Source organism: Cynocephalus volans, chromosome 9, assembly GCF_027409185.1.
Source record: "Cynocephalus volans isolate mCynVol1 chromosome 9, mCynVol1.pri, whole genome shotgun sequence".
NCBI lineage: Eukaryota > Metazoa > Chordata > Mammalia > Dermoptera > Cynocephalidae > Cynocephalus > Cynocephalus volans.
In genome coordinates, this window is record NC_084468.1 from 43,321,017 (window position 1) to 43,338,689 (window position 17,673).

General features: G+C 34.3%; 1 protein-coding gene across 6 annotated transcripts in view; it reads right to left on the reverse strand.

Moving 5' to 3' along the window:
* The window catches only part of FRYL (FRY like transcription coactivator), a 236,325-nt gene that overhangs the window by 161,996 nt on the left and 56,656 nt on the right, over positions 1–17,673 (reverse strand). The window contains exon 1 of one of the 6 annotated variants that reach the window (XM_063107738.1): positions 14,760–14,787. The exons of the other annotated variants lie outside the window; for them this stretch is intronic. The gene's annotated coding sequence lies outside the window, so the exon portion shown is untranslated. Of the gene's footprint in view, positions 1–14,759; positions 14,788–17,673 lie in introns of those variants that run through there. 6 annotated transcript variants of the gene reach the window in all.

Genomic DNA, 17,673 nt, shown 5'->3' on the forward strand with positions numbered 1-17,673 from the left:
AAGAGCCAAGGACAGCTGGCCCCTCCACCTAGAAGCAGGCAAGACAGCATGCCAAAACACCACTTTCACACAGGTGGCTCACCGAAGCCACCACCACAGCCGCAGCCACTGCAAAAGTAGCTCGACACCACAGCAGTAACCACAGCCACTGTGTACATGGCCTGCCAGACAATCAACTGTACTGACACAAGGAGAGTCACCAGAGGAGACTGGAAAAAGAAAAGGACATCTCTCTCTCCTCAAAACCCACTCCAGAGCAGTAGAAGAAGCAACTGGTCTACCAGATGACCAGACATCAATGTAGAGATACTAGAAATATGAAAACCAAAGAAAATATAACACCGCCAAAAGAAACAGTAATTCTCAAATACCAGACCCTATAGAGCAGGAAATCCTTGAAATGACTGAAAATGAATTCTCAGCAACAATCTTAAGGAAACTCACTGAAATATGAAAAGATTCAGACAACATACAAAATGAGAAAACAAATCCAGGCTATGAAGGAGGAAATCTGCAAAGAGATTAATACCTCAAGAAAGAATGTAGCAGAACTCATGAAACTAAAAGATTCACTCAATGAAATAAAAAACATAACTGAGAGTTTAAGCAGCAGGCTAGAACAAGCAGAAGAAAGAATTTCTGACCTTGAAGATAGTCTTTTCAAGATAACCCAAATGGACAAAAAAATGGAAAAAAGAATTTTTAAAAATGAAGAAAATCTAAGAGAGCAGACAAACATTCAAATCATGGGTGTTCCAGAAGGGGAGGTGAAAGGAAAAGGCATGGAAAATTTATTCAACAAAATAATAACAGAAAACTTCCCAAGTATAGGGAGAGACATGGGCTTTCAGATCCAGGAGGATCAAAGATCCCCAAAAAGATTCAACCCAAAAAGATCCTCTCTGAGAAACATTCTAGTCAAACTGGCAAAGCTCAAAGACAAAGAGAGAATCTTAAAAGAAGCAAGAGAAAAGTGTCAAGTCACCTATAAGGGAGCCCCTATCAAACTAACAGCAGACTTCTCAACAGAAGCTCTACAGGCTAGAAGAAAACAGTATGATGTATTCAAAATGCTTGAAGAAAAAACCTGCCAGCCAAAAATATTACACCCAGCAAGGCTATCCTTCAGAAACGAGGGAGAAATAGTGTATTTTCCAGACAAAGAAAAACTGTGTGAGTTAACCACCACACGACCAGCTCTACAAGAAATCCTTAAGGAAGTCCTACATCTGGAATCTGAAAAACGATAATCATTGCCACAAATACACAAGAAAGAAGAAAAAACCCACTGGAAGAACAAAAACACCAATGAGAAAGAGAAAGAAACTAAATCTTACAACCACTAAAAACCATAATGACAATGTAATACTGTCCCTGCTTTACCTCTGATTTTGGTAATTTGGGTCTTATCTCTTCTCCTCAGTCAGAACAGATAACTGTTTGCAAATTTTGTTGATTTTTTAAAGAATCAACTTTTGATTTTATTCATATTCTCTATTGTTTTTTAATTCCCTGTTTAATATATTTCTGTTGTAATCTTTGTTATTTCCTACTATATCTGCTTTTGGTTTAGTTTGCTCTTCTTTTTCTGTTTTCTTAAGGTAGAAGTTTACCTTACTGATTTGAGATTTTTTTCTTATTTCTAACATAGGTGCTTACAAGTATAAATTTTCTTCTAAGCACTGCATGAGCCCTGCACCTATAAATTTTGATAGGTTGAGCTTTTATTTTTATCTCAAAGTATTCTATAATTTCCCTGTGGATTTTCTTTTTACCAATTTTTTATACAAAAGTGTTGCTTAATTTCCACACATTTGTGAATTTTCTGAATTTCCTTCTGTTATTGTGACCACAGAACATATTTTCTATTATTTTCTATGATCTCAGTCTTTTTAAAGATATTAAGACTTGTTTTCAGGCTAAAACTAAAATAAATAAATAAATAAAAATGACTTTTGTAGCATAAAATCTTGCAATTTTTGTAATTTTTTTTCTAGTATTTCAGAATAATTTGTATTTTTTTTCTGGTAAAAATGTTGTTTATATGTCTATTTTCCTAACTTGTCAATTCATAATAAAGTTCCTTAACATTTGTTATATTTACATATTGGTTATATATCGAAACAATAGATTTTGTTTAAAAAAAAAGGAAGAGAGCCTCAGTGACCTGTGGAACAACATTAAATGGGCTAATATACATGAAATTGGAATTGCAGAAGGAGTAAACAGAAAATATTATTTAAAAGAATAATGACCAAAATGTTTCTAAAATTGATTAACTACAAACCCACAGATCCAAAAATCTCAGGTAGGAATAAACACACACACACACGCACATGCACACGCACATGCACACGCACACACACACAACATGCCAAAACACAACATAATCAAATTGCTGAAAAGCAGTGATGAAGAATTTTAAAGGCAGTCAAAGAAAATGAAAAATTACATACAGGGGAACAAAGATAAAAATGAAGAAAGACATCTCATCTGAAAATATACAAGGCAGAAGTTAAAAATTGTATCACTGAAAAGCTTAAAGAATAAAACTACTGACCTAGAATTTTATATATCCAGTTAAAATATATTTCAAAAATAAAAGTAAAATAAAGACTTTGAGACAGACAAAAGCTGAAAGAATGTGGCACCAATAGACCTGCACTACAAAAAATGTTAAAGAAAGTTCTTTAAGTAGAAAGAAAATCCTACAAAATGAAAACTTGAATCCACACAAATAATTGAGTGCCAGAAATGGTCAATATGTGGGTAAAGAGAAGACTTTTCTCATTTTAAATGTTTTTAAAAGTTAATTGGCTACTTAAAGTGAAAGTAACAATGTACCGTTGTCTTTATAATATACAAGTATGTAGAAATAAAACTTTTGACTATAATAGCACAAATAATGGAGAGGAGAAACAGAATATAAGATTACAGATTTTTACATTATATGTAAAATGTTATCCTATTATTTCAAAGTAGGCTGTGATATGCTAAAATTCATTCTGAAAATCCTAGAGAAACTACTTTTTAAAGAGAGAGAGAGAGATAAGAAGCCATTAGTAGCATAAATTAAAATACTAAAAAATACACAGTCCAAAAAAAGCAGGGAAAGAGGAGGGAAAAGAAAACACAGCAGATGAAACAAACAGGAAAAAAAGAGAAAGGTAGATTTAAATCCAACCATGTTGATAATTACATTAAATATAAATGGTCTAAATACTGTAAAGGACAGTTTAGTGAATAAAACAGATCACTGTTCCATTGGAAAAGTTAGAATCTAATGGTGGAGATAAAAAGCGTGTGTGTATTGATGTGTGTGAGAGAGAGAGAGAGAGGAGAACCAGAAAGAATGAGAGTTCCCACACACAAACATGCACATGTAAATTACAAATGGTGATTCAGTGCTGTAAAGGCAATAAAGTGGGTATACTGACAGAGAAAACTAGAGGAGGCCCTACTAAAATAGGGTGGTCATGGAAGGCCAGTCCGTGGGACCAATGTAAAATCGGTTGAGCTGTGGATCTTCTGAAGAAGAATGACCCTTTATGCTTAACACCCAAAAGAAAAATAGATAAAAGCAAAGTAATTCAGGCTGACCAGGGTTAGAGCACCAAAACCCTACCCATTTGGCTCTTCTACTTGCCTGAGGAGATTCTTGAAGAACCTCTAAAACATCCACAGGGCTCCAAGTAATATGGAAATAGATAATGGAATGCTGGAGGAGTGTTTTGAGCAGGAACAAGGTCAGACAAGCCACTTGATTGATTAGGTCGAAAACAAACTTGAGGAGAACACAATGGAAGTCAATGGGCTATTTAAATTGCTGAGGTGAGAGACAATGACTAAAAAAAAAAACTATACTGGTAATTATTAGGAAAAAGGCAATAAGGATGGGATAAGGAAACAAATTCCATTTTTTCCTACCAGATATTTCTTGATGTATTTAATGACTAATAGGATAGAAAAAATAAGTAAAGCTGAAATACTCAAAGTGATCCCCAGGCTTAGAGGACTGGGTAGGTGGTGGTGCTGAACATGGAACAGCCAGGTATAGGTCCCATTGAGAAGAGTTTCAGTTATACAAATCTAAGGTACAAAGGGATCCAAGGACTAGACATAGGATGATAGAGAGACAACAGAGAAGCAGGCAAACAAACAATCCCAAAAAGCAATCCAGGTGTCTTATATATCTATGGGGAGATGGTGGGGTCAGGGGGGGGTGAATTAATTATTTTCAAGTACTTGCTAGCCAACAACAACCACAAATTAATGGATTCAGCTGAACTGAAGAAAAATAAAAAAACAAAAAAAGAGACAATAATTCAAATATAGAGCTATGAAAGGCAAACAAAATAAACTGAGTAATAAGGGGAATATGTTCCTGAAACAGTTGAATGAGCAAATTCTGCCTAGAATTCTCAGTAGAAAGGTTTCAGGCCTTGTCCAAATTAACTGCCTCTATTAGAAGTATAAATCAAGTTTCTGATCATAGCTGTAAGTGGGCTTCTAATAAAGATAAGTTTTATATAAAAGTCACAGATTGGACCAATGCATCAATATAGTCAGAAATTAGCACTAATAAAACCAATAAAGAAGCATTTTAACTAAGCTCTATAATTTGGGGAGCAGTTACCTATGCAGCAATTATATTACTTGTGTATGCCATAAGGTACAATTACTATTACATTCCTGACACAGGTATGTATTAATAGCCCAACTTGTAAGCTTTTGCTTTTAGTTCTTTTTATATGCTTCATGGGGTGTTTTTTTTTTTAATTGCTTTTTCAGAATATAGTTAACATTCATTCTTGAGATCCTAAGAACTCTAAACAGAAAATTTAATTGCCCGAAACAACAATTTTTGAAGATATTATTAATAATAATCCAGATTTTTAAATTTCTATTCGAAAAGCTTCTGCTTACTAGATTTGTATTTTTATAACACACACAATGCATATTTACTGCCTTAAAAGGAACTACAATGATTAATACTAACATACTTTCACTGTCAATACATGTTATACAGATATTTTGGGAAGAAAAGGGTATCTGGATCACAATTTCAAACCAACTGGGACAGAACAAGTAAAATTCTATGAACCATGAATAGGGTGAATATAAAATTAACTGTCCAAAGCAGAACTGTTTTGAGCATGAAGTAGGCACTGCTAACAACCATGCCAGAACACAGATATAAACCACAATTACCCAGGGTGTACAGGGACCTACGGTCACCTTACCCATGAGGCACTCATTACAAAGTAAAGGCTCACTATTTACTGCCAACACTTGCCTTTCTGTATTTTTCCTAAATCGTCAATAGCATACTCAGTTTTCAATCACCTAGAAGTTTTCAACATTAGAGCCACCTTTGATATCACTCTAGGTTTAAAACAAAGGGGTATGTCAGCAAGGCTGTGATAAAGGATAAGAGGAAGAGTCTAAGCCAGGAAAGGGGGAGCCAATAAACTATAGAGGCAACCAAATGTAAAGACAAAAATTACACTTAGGGAGTACAGTACCAGTAGGGTTAGGAAGAAAAGATAAAGAGATTGTCCAATACAGTTAAATGGGCAAACTCAAAACAGAAAAATGCTGATGCATGGTTGACCTTAATCATAATACACTGTATTAAAAGAAGTTTGGAAGAACCTAATTTCATAATCTTAATATTATTTAAAAGCCCCACTCTAAACCTAATAAATCAATATTGTGGATTGAATTGTGTCCCCCAAAAGTTTTACATGTTGGAGGCTTGGTCCCCACTGTGACAGTTTTAAGAGGATGGGAAATCTTATTGTGGCAGTTGAAAGATGGGGCCCTGGAGAGATGACTGGACTGTAAGGACTACACCCTCATGAATAGATTGATCCATTCTTGGAATAATGGGAGTGGTTCTGAGGACTTTAAAAGGAGAACATGTGAGAGTTTCTCTCTCTCTCTGCTATGCCATTTTCTGCCATGTGAGACCCCTGCATTGCTGTAAAGCCACTGTCAAAGAAGACTCTCACCTGATCTATTCCCTGGACTTTGGACTTCCCAGCCTCTGAAACAGTAAGCAATAAATTTTGTTTCCTTACAAAGTACCCAGTCCAGGTATTTTGTTATAAGCAACAGAAACAGACTAATACAATTAGATTGTACTAATACAATCTTTTTTGTAAGATCCCCTGGGTGATTCTTAACCTCATTAAAGCTTAAGAAGAGCTTTTAGCACACATCTATACTTATTTTTAAATAGAGAATGGGAAAATTCAGAAGCCTAAGAAATAATAAAGATAAATTTTCTGTATTTCTTACAAGAACTTTTCAGAGATTTTCAAAGTTCTTCATCAAAAGTAGACTAGAAATATGTACTGGCTTATACTTCCTCTTGAGGACAGTGTAAGAGATCATCAGAGGGCCTACCTAATTGTAAATCCCTCTTTAGAAACAGAAAAACCCACTGAATGTCTAAGTAAAAGAACAAGAAGAATTTTGATAAGATGACTATAATTTACATCTGTAATGCTTAAAATCAGCTTGGGTTATTGTTTACCCTTTAGTTTAAATGAATCAATGGTGGAACATTTGTTCTGCTAGACAGAGAATTTAGAAAAATATAATTCTAAAAGACAATCAGACTGATCCTCATCTTGATCACTATCACCTACAAAGAATCACCCAAGATTGTCTAGGTTACCTTTACAGCTAATTAAAAAAAAAAAAAAAAATGACAAGGCTTAATAAATTTTATGACTAAAATAAAGCATAGTGTGTGTTCTATCCACATATGTTGCATGATGGGCTAGGAGAGAGGGGTGGAAGGCTTAGACAGCTATACCTCAGTGCACAATGAGTTCCATTGTGGAAAGGTTCATAAAACAAAATGACTGATAAAAGCAACCACTTCAGAATCCACATTAGGACACTGAGGGCATAAAGGAAATGTGGTAAGCCAACAATTACTATCTTTAAAGAATCAACCACCTAGCCTTTCTAAAACAGTCACAGAATCACAGATTTTTTTTAACTGGATAGACTTTAATAATCACTTACCATAATATCTTAAATTTTATATGAGACAACTGAAGACAGGAAGAAAAAGTGATATAATTGGATCCCAAATCAAATTAATAAATATTTATTGAACACCTACTACAGATAAAACACTATTCCAAGGATTATGGGAAATCTAAATTAGTATAACATTGGATCCCTTCTTCAAAGCTTCCATTTTCTATTTCCCCAGTAAGTTATCGGTATGTAGCTCTCCAATGGTAGCAATATTCTTTTCTATATTCTAGCTTATGGGTTGAAAAACTTTGCCCCCCCCAGCCAAATCTGGTCCATCACCTGGTTTTGTAAATAAAGTTGTACTGGAACACAACCACACACATTCATTCAAATATCATCTATGATGGCTTTCACTCTATAAAGCCAGAGCTGAGTACAGTATTTGTAACAGAGACCTGTGGCTTGCAAAGTTGAAAATATTTACTACCCGGCCCTTTACAGAAAAAGTTTGCTGACCTCTGTTCTTGATTATTGCTTGCTTGATTTGAGGTGTTTTCTTGTTTTTTGTTTTTCTCCTTTAATTTTAAAACTACTGGAAGGCTGGTTTTGCTTCAGGAACCACTGCCCACTGTGCAATGTGCCAGATGGTTTTGAAGGAAAAGTAGTGGGCTAAATATGGAAATGAATAGCAGCTCTTGTTAATAAATAAAACTTGCTCTGGCACATAAAGAACAAGAACCAAAGGACCGAGGACACCTAACATTTCTTCAACAAACATTTTCTAACCGCTTAACAAGCACATGCCACTGTCCTAAACCCTGGGGCTACCCACATAAATCAGTCCTCAAAGAACCCACTATCTGGTAAAAGAAAGAATATCTTCATATTAAGCACAATAATAGAAGCTAGTGGACAATGAATTAGAGTCCTCAAACAGAGAAAAATTAAGTGAGGTTAGGGGGTGTAAGAAACTATTAACCCCAAAGATAATAACACAAGTGGCTTTTACTCCTTTTGCAGAGTTCTAGTTTCAGGGAGTCACCAGAATGGGAAGCTTATAACTATCTACAGTTGCCTCAACCCAAAGGCCACACTATTTGTACCTGGGTGGAGTTAACCCTTGGACTGTACATTGCTTCCTGAATTCCTTTTAATAGTATATTTTATTTTTGTTTCATCTTTCTAGTACATTCTTTCAGTTACATTTTAAACTTATACTGAGTTTCATTCATCTTAACCTATTTGACTATTCTTCTTTTAACCACATTTTTATTATTATTTTTTAGTATCTTTGCATATAGATATTTTTATTGTCTTATTCATCTTTTCATACTTTTATTATTTCAGTATGTGTTACCTAATATTTATTTAGTTATATATTTTTCTTCTCTTTTATTTCAATTATTTTATCTTAGATTCAATACCTCCTTCCTTTCGCTTCTTATGTGAGGAATAAACAGGAGTGATCATCAGAACAGTCATCCGCCAGGAAGGTATGGCAACTGAACAATCAGAGCAGGACCAGCCTCACCATGGAGCTGGGTTCTGGGAGCCCTGCTGAGTGTGGGACTCACCCTTTCATTGATGAAAACTGGGAGGGTCCGGGGGTGGGGCAGGAGATCTGAAGCATCAGCAACTGGAGGAGGGGACTATTAGCAGTGGCTAAATCTCACTGATATGAGGAACTATACTATTTTAACAACCTCTCACTGATATGAGGAATTATATACTATTTTAACAACCTTCACCACACCAGTACGTACTGGATAAATATCAGTCCTGTGACTGGGAAATGGCAGAGTAAGTGGGATAGAGAAGAAGCTGTTCTAGGTACCTTAAAAAGGGTGACAGATGCATCTTTACTTTAACTAAATTTCTTGCAAGTCCTTCCTAAATGCCAAAGAAAAAAAGACCCCAAACCTAACTCTAACCATAATTAACTGCCCCAACTGTTTACAATATACTTCCATGTAACATGGGGAGACAGTGTTAAGAAGTGATTACACCAGCTATAAAAACAGCCAAGAAAAACTACCGAAGTAATACTGTTGCACTAATTTCTAAAAAACCTTTGTGTCTGAATCAGAAGGTCATTTGGCAGTAGCTCTTTGGAAGACCACACACTGTGGACAAAGAAGGAAGCACACAGAAAGGTGCTGCAATTCAAGCCCCCATGAACTGTCATGGAGCTGTAAGTCACATGCTAAAACTCTTTGGAATTATGTACAATAAAAGACTGAGATCCAAATTCCTATAATAATTTCTACAGTGGAATGCTCCAAGGACAAATTTTTCATTGAATTGATTCATCTACCTCCAAATAGAAAATCCAACCTTTTGTAACAATAATGGCCACCATTTATTGAACTAAGTATCAATTTCGTAGACTTTTTTTTAATCTTGAAAACAATGCTAGAAAGAAGATATTATTCAAATTAGCAGGTGAGGCTAACTGGCCTAGAGAAATTAATTAGCCTATTCAAAGACACACAGTCAGTCACTGGCAAAGCTCAGCTTAGTCAGGATCAAAGCCCCACTCCACTCTTCTCAATGCTTCACTGCCTCTGTCCCATCATGCCTGTAGGTCTTCCCATTACCCCTCCTTTATCATGAGAATTTTCACAAGATCCAGTGAAGGCATGAATACAACACCCCAGTGAGGCTTCTCCTACATCCTCCAATGAGTACAGCCCGAAAAAATTCCAAAGCCCTTCTTAAGTAAGGAAACCTATTTTATATCGTGATACCATGAAAGCCCAATGCTTCCAAATCCCATTTGTATAAGTAAGAAGTCCTGAACTCCTAAACACTCTTATACAGTGAATGCAAGGTACCATTTGGATCAGGCTAAAGGTTCCATAGCAGACTGATTATTATTTGGACCTCAGGTTCTTCCAGGTCTTTGCCCTGCCCAACAACCTAACTATCATATCAGAATTTCAAATGATTCTCCATTTCCTTTAGTTTGTCAGCATCACACGCGTTTGAAGTATCAGAAGGAAACCTCATCCCAGTTTTCTTCCAGAACCTTCTCTAAACTCCCTATTAATTGTCAGATCTTCAATGAACACTTGTCACTCTTTATCAAACTTGTCCCCTTCTAAAAGGAAAGTGCCCTGCCATGCCATTCCTCTACCCAATACTATGGGTATCAAACAAAAACCTGCTATTCTGGACTTAGACAATTTAACCACTGAGAGCAATGGGTCTGCAAAAGCAAAACTGAAATAATCGCTTATTAAGTAAATCCAATTACTAACAGTGAGCATCCCACTTTCTTTAACTAGTCATATATAGATAGCAGCTTTTAAAATTCAACAAAAAGGCATTTGGAAGTTTATAACAGAGGCTACATTTTGGTTTGATCCTGCTAGTGAGCTGTGCTGAATTCCTCAAGCGGGGTATATCAGTATATTACTTAAACATTTATATCTCATGGAGTCATTAACACTTTGTAATGAAATAAAAATTATACCTCAATTCGTGTGTCTCTTGTTTTACAAAAGTAATGCGAAATACCTCTTCACTTAATCAGCTTATCTTATCAGAATGTTATAAAAAATAGTTATCAACTGTTCATTAAAGTGAAAGGGTTTCAAAGAGTAATATGTAATATAAACTGGAATTAAAAGTTTTTTTCCTATTGAAATATCTCTTGATGAAAATGAAAGCACCCAAAAAAGTATATACATAAAGTTTCAAAATCATCAAACAACACTACAGTGACATAGAGTAAAAGGACTAAACATCTGACATTAAAACAATGATATGGTTATACCACTTAGTAGTGAAAAAAATAACCCTCAAATAATTTGCTTAAGTCTCCATGAACTTTTAAAATTTTGGATAACAACCCACCTCACAGAGTTGTCAAGAGGACCTAGATAACATTCACTCATTCAACCAGTATTTATTGAACAACTACTATGTTCCAAGCCCTGGAACACATCGAACAAAGTCCATGCTCTGCTTATATTTGGTTTGAGGAGGGGAAAGGAGTCAGATACGCACTAAATAGGTAGATGAATGAAATCACTTCAGTTATTGGTAAAATAAAACAAGATAACAGTGTCCAGAAGGTGCTCATATGTTTCTATCATCCTTAATGCTGATACATACTTTCATCTGTTTAAAGTATCATTGTCTCTGTTATTGGTGATTTATAAAAATCAATGTTATAATATATTTTTGTCACATTAACACTTATTCTTGATCCAAACAGAATGAACAACAACAACAAAATTAAGGTTGAGTCCATCAAAATAAAAATAACCCATTCTTGGAGATACAAGGACTTTGCAGCTATTACAACAGAAGTCTATGGAAACACACATACTGCCTGATATTTAGGATCTGACTCATTACTGTATATATCTCTTATTGTCCTTCAACAGTCAGAAAATATTGTAGTACATTCTGCATCAGTAAAGGTCATTTTCTTCCCACCAATTTTTATGCCCAAGGATAGATATTATGTGTTCCAATTCTACTAATATTTATCAGTGAAATCAGTCTTTGATCACACAATTAGGGCTCTACAAAAAAACTATAAAGATATTTGAGCATCTCATTAATAAAATAAGATTACATAATATGCAATCATTTTGATTCCTTTTTTTATTAAGGAAGTAGGGATAACAAATAAATGTTTACTTTAACAAAATTGCAACATTATACAGCCATATACAGTAGAGTCCCTTTACTGTAAATTACAACTCTTGGCTAGTCATTTAATCAAAAAGCTCCATTAAAGTAGGAATCAGAAGAGGTAACAAGAGATCAAGAGTTCAACTACACAATGTTACTTTCTTAAACAGATTTAATATTTAAACTTAATATTCAAAATAAAAACTCATGCTCACTAGATCTCATACTTGTAAAAATAATTTTACTTTCCTACTTTTTTAAAGGATTGAAAGTAATACATTACCTAGTTGTTGATGCTGGCATTTGTCATAATTACTACGATAGAAATTGATTCCATCTTGCTCATATATTGTCTTCTCTGATGAAAGCAAACTAAAACATTTCATCCTAAGTAATCTTGGGGAACTTTCCTGAATACTATCTCCAGTATCCAAAACCACATCTCCCAAAAGAATGGGAGGAACAACTCTCTTTAAAAAATCCATTTTAAGGTTCTTCTACATTGCCAGACACACAAACACACAGAAAGGTGCCTGTACGAACTTCCTTGATGAGAAGTTATAGTACACTATTTGTGTCAAAGAGCAAAGAAACGTCATGTGAATTTGGGCGGTGCTAAACCCTAGCAGATCAACTGCCAGCTGTTTTGAAGCTGATTTTTAGGACATTTACTGTTCACACTGATAACAAGCCAAACAGCTATAAACTATGAGACTGCACTTCAGATGTACATATACACGTACATATACGATGGGTGTTAACAGCAATACTGAGACCATAAAATATTCAGCCTCCATCTAGTTTAACACTTAGACTTTGAAAACCTTCACTGTGATAATATAAAGACAAATTTACTTTGGTCTGAGTTATATCTTCCTTTTAAATAAACTTACAGCTGAAGTGTAAAACAGTAACCTGTATGCAAAAGATAATTCTTATCATTTTGAAAATTCACTAGAAGGCCTCTGGAATGTCAGATTTTACAGAGCATGAAAGGAGTCATTTAAAACATTATACTGTGTTACGAACACCTCAATGTACTTTTAAACACCAAAAAACTTCCTATTACATACAACCAACCATCCTTATCAATAGTAGTAGTAGAAACCTTGACATGAATTACCAAAAAATAATTCATAATTTAAAATATATGGATCTAAGAACATTAAGTTAAGAATTTAAAGTATATTTAAATTCAATAAATGCAGTAATCAATAATATATAATTTATTTCCAAAATAATTGAGCACTCTATCAAATATTTTAAAATAGGAAAAGTAGCTGATCTTACTGCCTTAATGAAATCCAGATGTATGACAAAACATACTTCTGAAAAGGTGTCTACAAAAGACTTTGAAAACTGAAATTATTATCATCTTCTCTCCCTTCCTTTGCCTGCCCTCTGGTGGGGATGCTACGTGAGCAAGAAGGAAATGGAAAAAGAAAGGCAACAGATAAGTAAACTCCCTAAGTAATCATATTTATAACTTTGAAAGATATACATCTTAATAATCATTTTAAAAATCTGGTTTAGTGAAACACAAGCACAATCTCATTCTTCCAATGCTCAACATGAAGAAAATGATTTACACAATATTTCAAAAGATGAAGCAAAAATGGTCTATTACAGATATCAGTAAGAATGGTTATAATAGAAAAAGCATGTACATTTCTGGTTCTGAATTACTTAGCTGTTTTTTTTTTTTTTAATTACTTAGTTTTTAATCCTAATTCTTTTACCACATTACTTAGGAAGTCAACTTTTCTTTCACTCGTTTAAAATATATTAATTGAAAGTCCTTCATATGTAAAGTACTAATATAGTATTAAGGTTCAGAGAAAATGCAGAGGATTTATTAACGCAAATCCTGTCTCAGGGACACCGAAGTAAAAAGGGGAAAAAACAAAAATATCAAGTAAAAGACTTAAATTTCTTGCCCCAAACCAAGACTATATGTAATAGGAAAAAACAATGACTTTCTAAAAATGTTTCTAAGAAGCAGATTCTTTCTTAACGTTTGAGCATAAAAGGACTGAAATTAATATCCAATCAGCCTATTCCCCACAAACGGAAAACTCTGGTTGGAACACAAACTATATGCCTTAATAGGCCTAAAAGTTATCACTATGCTTTCCAAGTATTTTTTTCTCTTTATGGATATGATCTCAGGTTCTTTTTTTTTTTCCTTTTCTTTTTGGCAGCTGGCCAATATGGGGATCTGAACTCTTGACCTTGGTGTTGTGACACCACACTCTAACCAACTGAGCTAACCAGCCAGCTTTGATCTCATGTTCTTTACATCTTATGTTTCTGGTTTTCCTCAGGCCCCTTTGCGGGTCTTCCGCATCTATGCAGACCAGAAACCTAGTGGTATATAACACATGCTAATTATAGGGTGAAGTTACCTTCAGGTTTGTTCATGATGTACAAGACACCATCATTGTCACTATTAACCTCACCATTCTAAACTGCATTTTCAACTGGTGAAAGGAAGGGGTTAAGATAAAGGGGTCAAGGATTAGGTATTACAGAAGAGACCACAAGATTTTTCTCAGATTTCCTTCATTCAACAAATATTTACTGAGCAGCTTCTATACTGATCTGTGCAAGATACAAAGGCATCGAAGATATGTTTCTAACTCCAAGAAGCTTACTATTTAAGAAGGAAAATAAACTATCACAGCTACGATACTCCCCACAGGATTGGCTAATGCTTTACTGAGCCTGCGCTGCAGTTCAATTTCCTCTGCCCAATCTGTTTCCTACCCCCTTTCTTTATTGTCCCTAATAAACATCCTGGAAGCTAAACTCCTTTTCAGTATCAGCTTCCAGAAGACCTACCCTGAGACATACGGCAAGGGGGAAAGCATGGCATTCCAGTGCAAAACAGTATCCAGTACTAGATGAATCTATAAGGAGGATATGTCATAAAGCCTTCTTTGTGGTTGCTATTGCTTAAGCACTTTAGTTGATTATCACAACTTTAAACTCCTGGTGTAACAGTTATGGGATCGAGAAATTATAATAGAAGATGGTAGCTAAAATATAGCCCTTAAAGATCTTTCTAGATTTCAGTCACTATTTGGCATTTAAAATGTTAACTATAATCTTACCGAATCACTCGAGACAGTAATTTCTTGATGGTAACTTGGATCATCTAATCCTGACCGTGTGACACTTGAGCAGTTCTGAGAATTAAGCATTTAGATGTTAATCATCCAAGATTCATATAAATATGGCTTCAGCTCTGAAGAAAAACAAAATACAACATTTACACATTAGGTATGTTTACAATAAGTACATTTGTGTGTTACTAATATCCATCCTTACTTCTGAATATTTTACATGCCAGTGTCACCTACTGCTGCAGTTATCCTCTTTCAATAATGTTGAATTACAGTTTTTCTACATTTTTATTAAGAAAAAATTCAAACTAATGCAAAATTATTGAGAATAGTATCACAAACCCTATTATTCCCAACTTCAACAATTAACTCATGGCAATTCATGTTTCGTTTATATCTTCATCCACCTCCCAAGTCCTATCCCCCCACTCTGGATTATTCGGAAGCAAATTCCAGACAGCATATTATTTCACCTGTGGATAATTCAGTATGTATCTCTCTAAGACAAATATTTACTTTTTAAACATAAGACAATACAATTATAATACCTACAATACAAGGGTACTTCGAAAACTTCATGGAAAGATTCGTATTATCTTTTAATACTATTTTCCCATGAACTTTCCGAAGTACCCTTGTATATTAACAATAATTTCTTTATAACCTCAAATACCAATCAGTGCTCAAATTTCCTCAATTATCTGATTAGTGTCTATTTAACAGTTTGTTTTAATCCACATCTAAATAAAACCCATACAGGCAATTGCACCTGTTTCAAGTCTCTTCTAATTTATAGTTTTCCTCCTCCCTTTCTTCTCTTCATGGTGACAAGTAATACTTTTACTAGCCAATGATTGAACTAATACACCACACCTTAATTGTTCAATACTGCCGTGTTTAATACATTATTATTTTATTCATTAAAATAAATACAGATTTGCAAAATAGTTCATAAATCTACTAAGCTTAATATTTATCGCATCTACAGAAAATGTGTGGGACGCATATTTTTCAAAATCTAATTATAATAACTCTGAGGGGGTCATGGACCATGAAGCACTGTACCATATCTTTAATACTTTAATATGCTGCTGGTTACTAAGAATAGAGCCAATGACCACAGGGAGTTGTCCTTTCACCACTCATAAGGACTCACATGTAATCATGCACATTCCATATTTTATTACCATTAAAAGTCTTGGCATTTTTCAACAGTTTAACAAGCCAAATTTTAAATCTGGCATTGAAACTCAAATTAGCCTCATTTGAAATCATAACCAGTTTCTTACTATTTTTTTTTTCTGTTTAATGTCTTTATTCCTCAACCCAACAGAAAGGTCTAACTCTCTGAAATACTAATTTTTTACTTAAAACTCTTAACTTGAAATTCCTTTAGCCAAGTTAGAAGAATATATTCCATTTACTCACAGGCACAATCAAACACATCATAACTAAAGCCAAATCTTCAAAGCCAAAACTCTGGTAAACATGAATAAAACAATAATTCATTTGAGCATGTCATAATCAATGTCATTCAGACTTATAAAAATTTTGACCACATCATCAGATATTTCTGAATCTATTAACAATATGATAACTACAATTCTGCCATAATGTATGATACTTTACTTATCTTAGGTTCATGGAATCATTTCTGCCTTAATAGCAGATAAAGCTTATGTAATGAATAGCATGTCATGTCTTGTTTGTACAGTCATGCATTGGACAATATTCAATGAGATATAAACTATTTTTCACTTTATCTTCCGGGAAAAGCTCACAAAACCAATCACCATTGGAGTACAAAGCAGTTTTAAGAATATTGAAACAATACCATCTAGGATCAATTTGTGCCACCACATCTAGGTCTTTCATTTTGCCTCACTTTGAATAATCTTCTGTTCAGACATAGCAAGTGCTAAAGCCATGCTTTTTATAGTATGTGTTTACTCTTCTTATAACCACATTGTCATAGTACTGTGTTATTTTAAGCCTTCCCAATGTTTGTCCAGAATTTTTCAATACTTCAGTAGACATACAACCTTCCTATTTTCATCTTTTCACTTTTGATAAAATAAACATGTCCTTTAGTTACCCTAGAAAATGTTTGGTTTATACTTTTCTGGCTTTCTGTAGGTTATAATCATTTTTTTAGCAGGACTGGGGGTTTTTTGGTGGGTGGGGGTCTGTTTTTGTTGCAGTTTTGTTTTTTGGGGTTTTTTTGTCTATTTTCTTGCATGTCAATCACTTTTTCGTCTTGTCTCCATACATACTATTTAACATGGAATTCATTTTTATATTCATTTAACTTGATTGATTTGGAGAACATTTTATCTGCAAAAAGACTAATTTTCACTTCTACTTTTATAATACTACTTTGAGACAGTAAAGGTCAGAAAGGTTAAGTAACCATACATGGTCACGCTGTACACATCATCAATGTTGTTATTTCTTATTTAAAAAGAAAAAGGTCAAATAAACAAGGAGGTCAGTTGGTATTTGACAACACTGAAGAGAAAACTGTAAGCAGCCAAATGGCAAAAGCTTTAAAGAGCAAGGCTTTTTACTTGCAACAGGAGTAATGATCCAGAAGTTTCCATGTGCAATAAATAAAGAGAACAATGGCCCAGCTCTGGTGCTTGGGAGGACCTCCAGTGAGAGTCTTGCTTCACTTCAGTTTAGAAAGTAAAAGAGAAAGTTGAACGGGTGTTCAGATAACACATTAACCTCATTTTCTTTTTGAACAGAATCTCTTAGAAAAACAGAAATATACCTCTGACACACATCAATACTGAAAATAATAATCTCAAGCAAATAGAGGAAAAATTAAGAGTAAATAAGTCTGAGTGATGTTCATTACAGTATTCTCAATACCTGCCTGTATGCCTGGAATACTTCATAT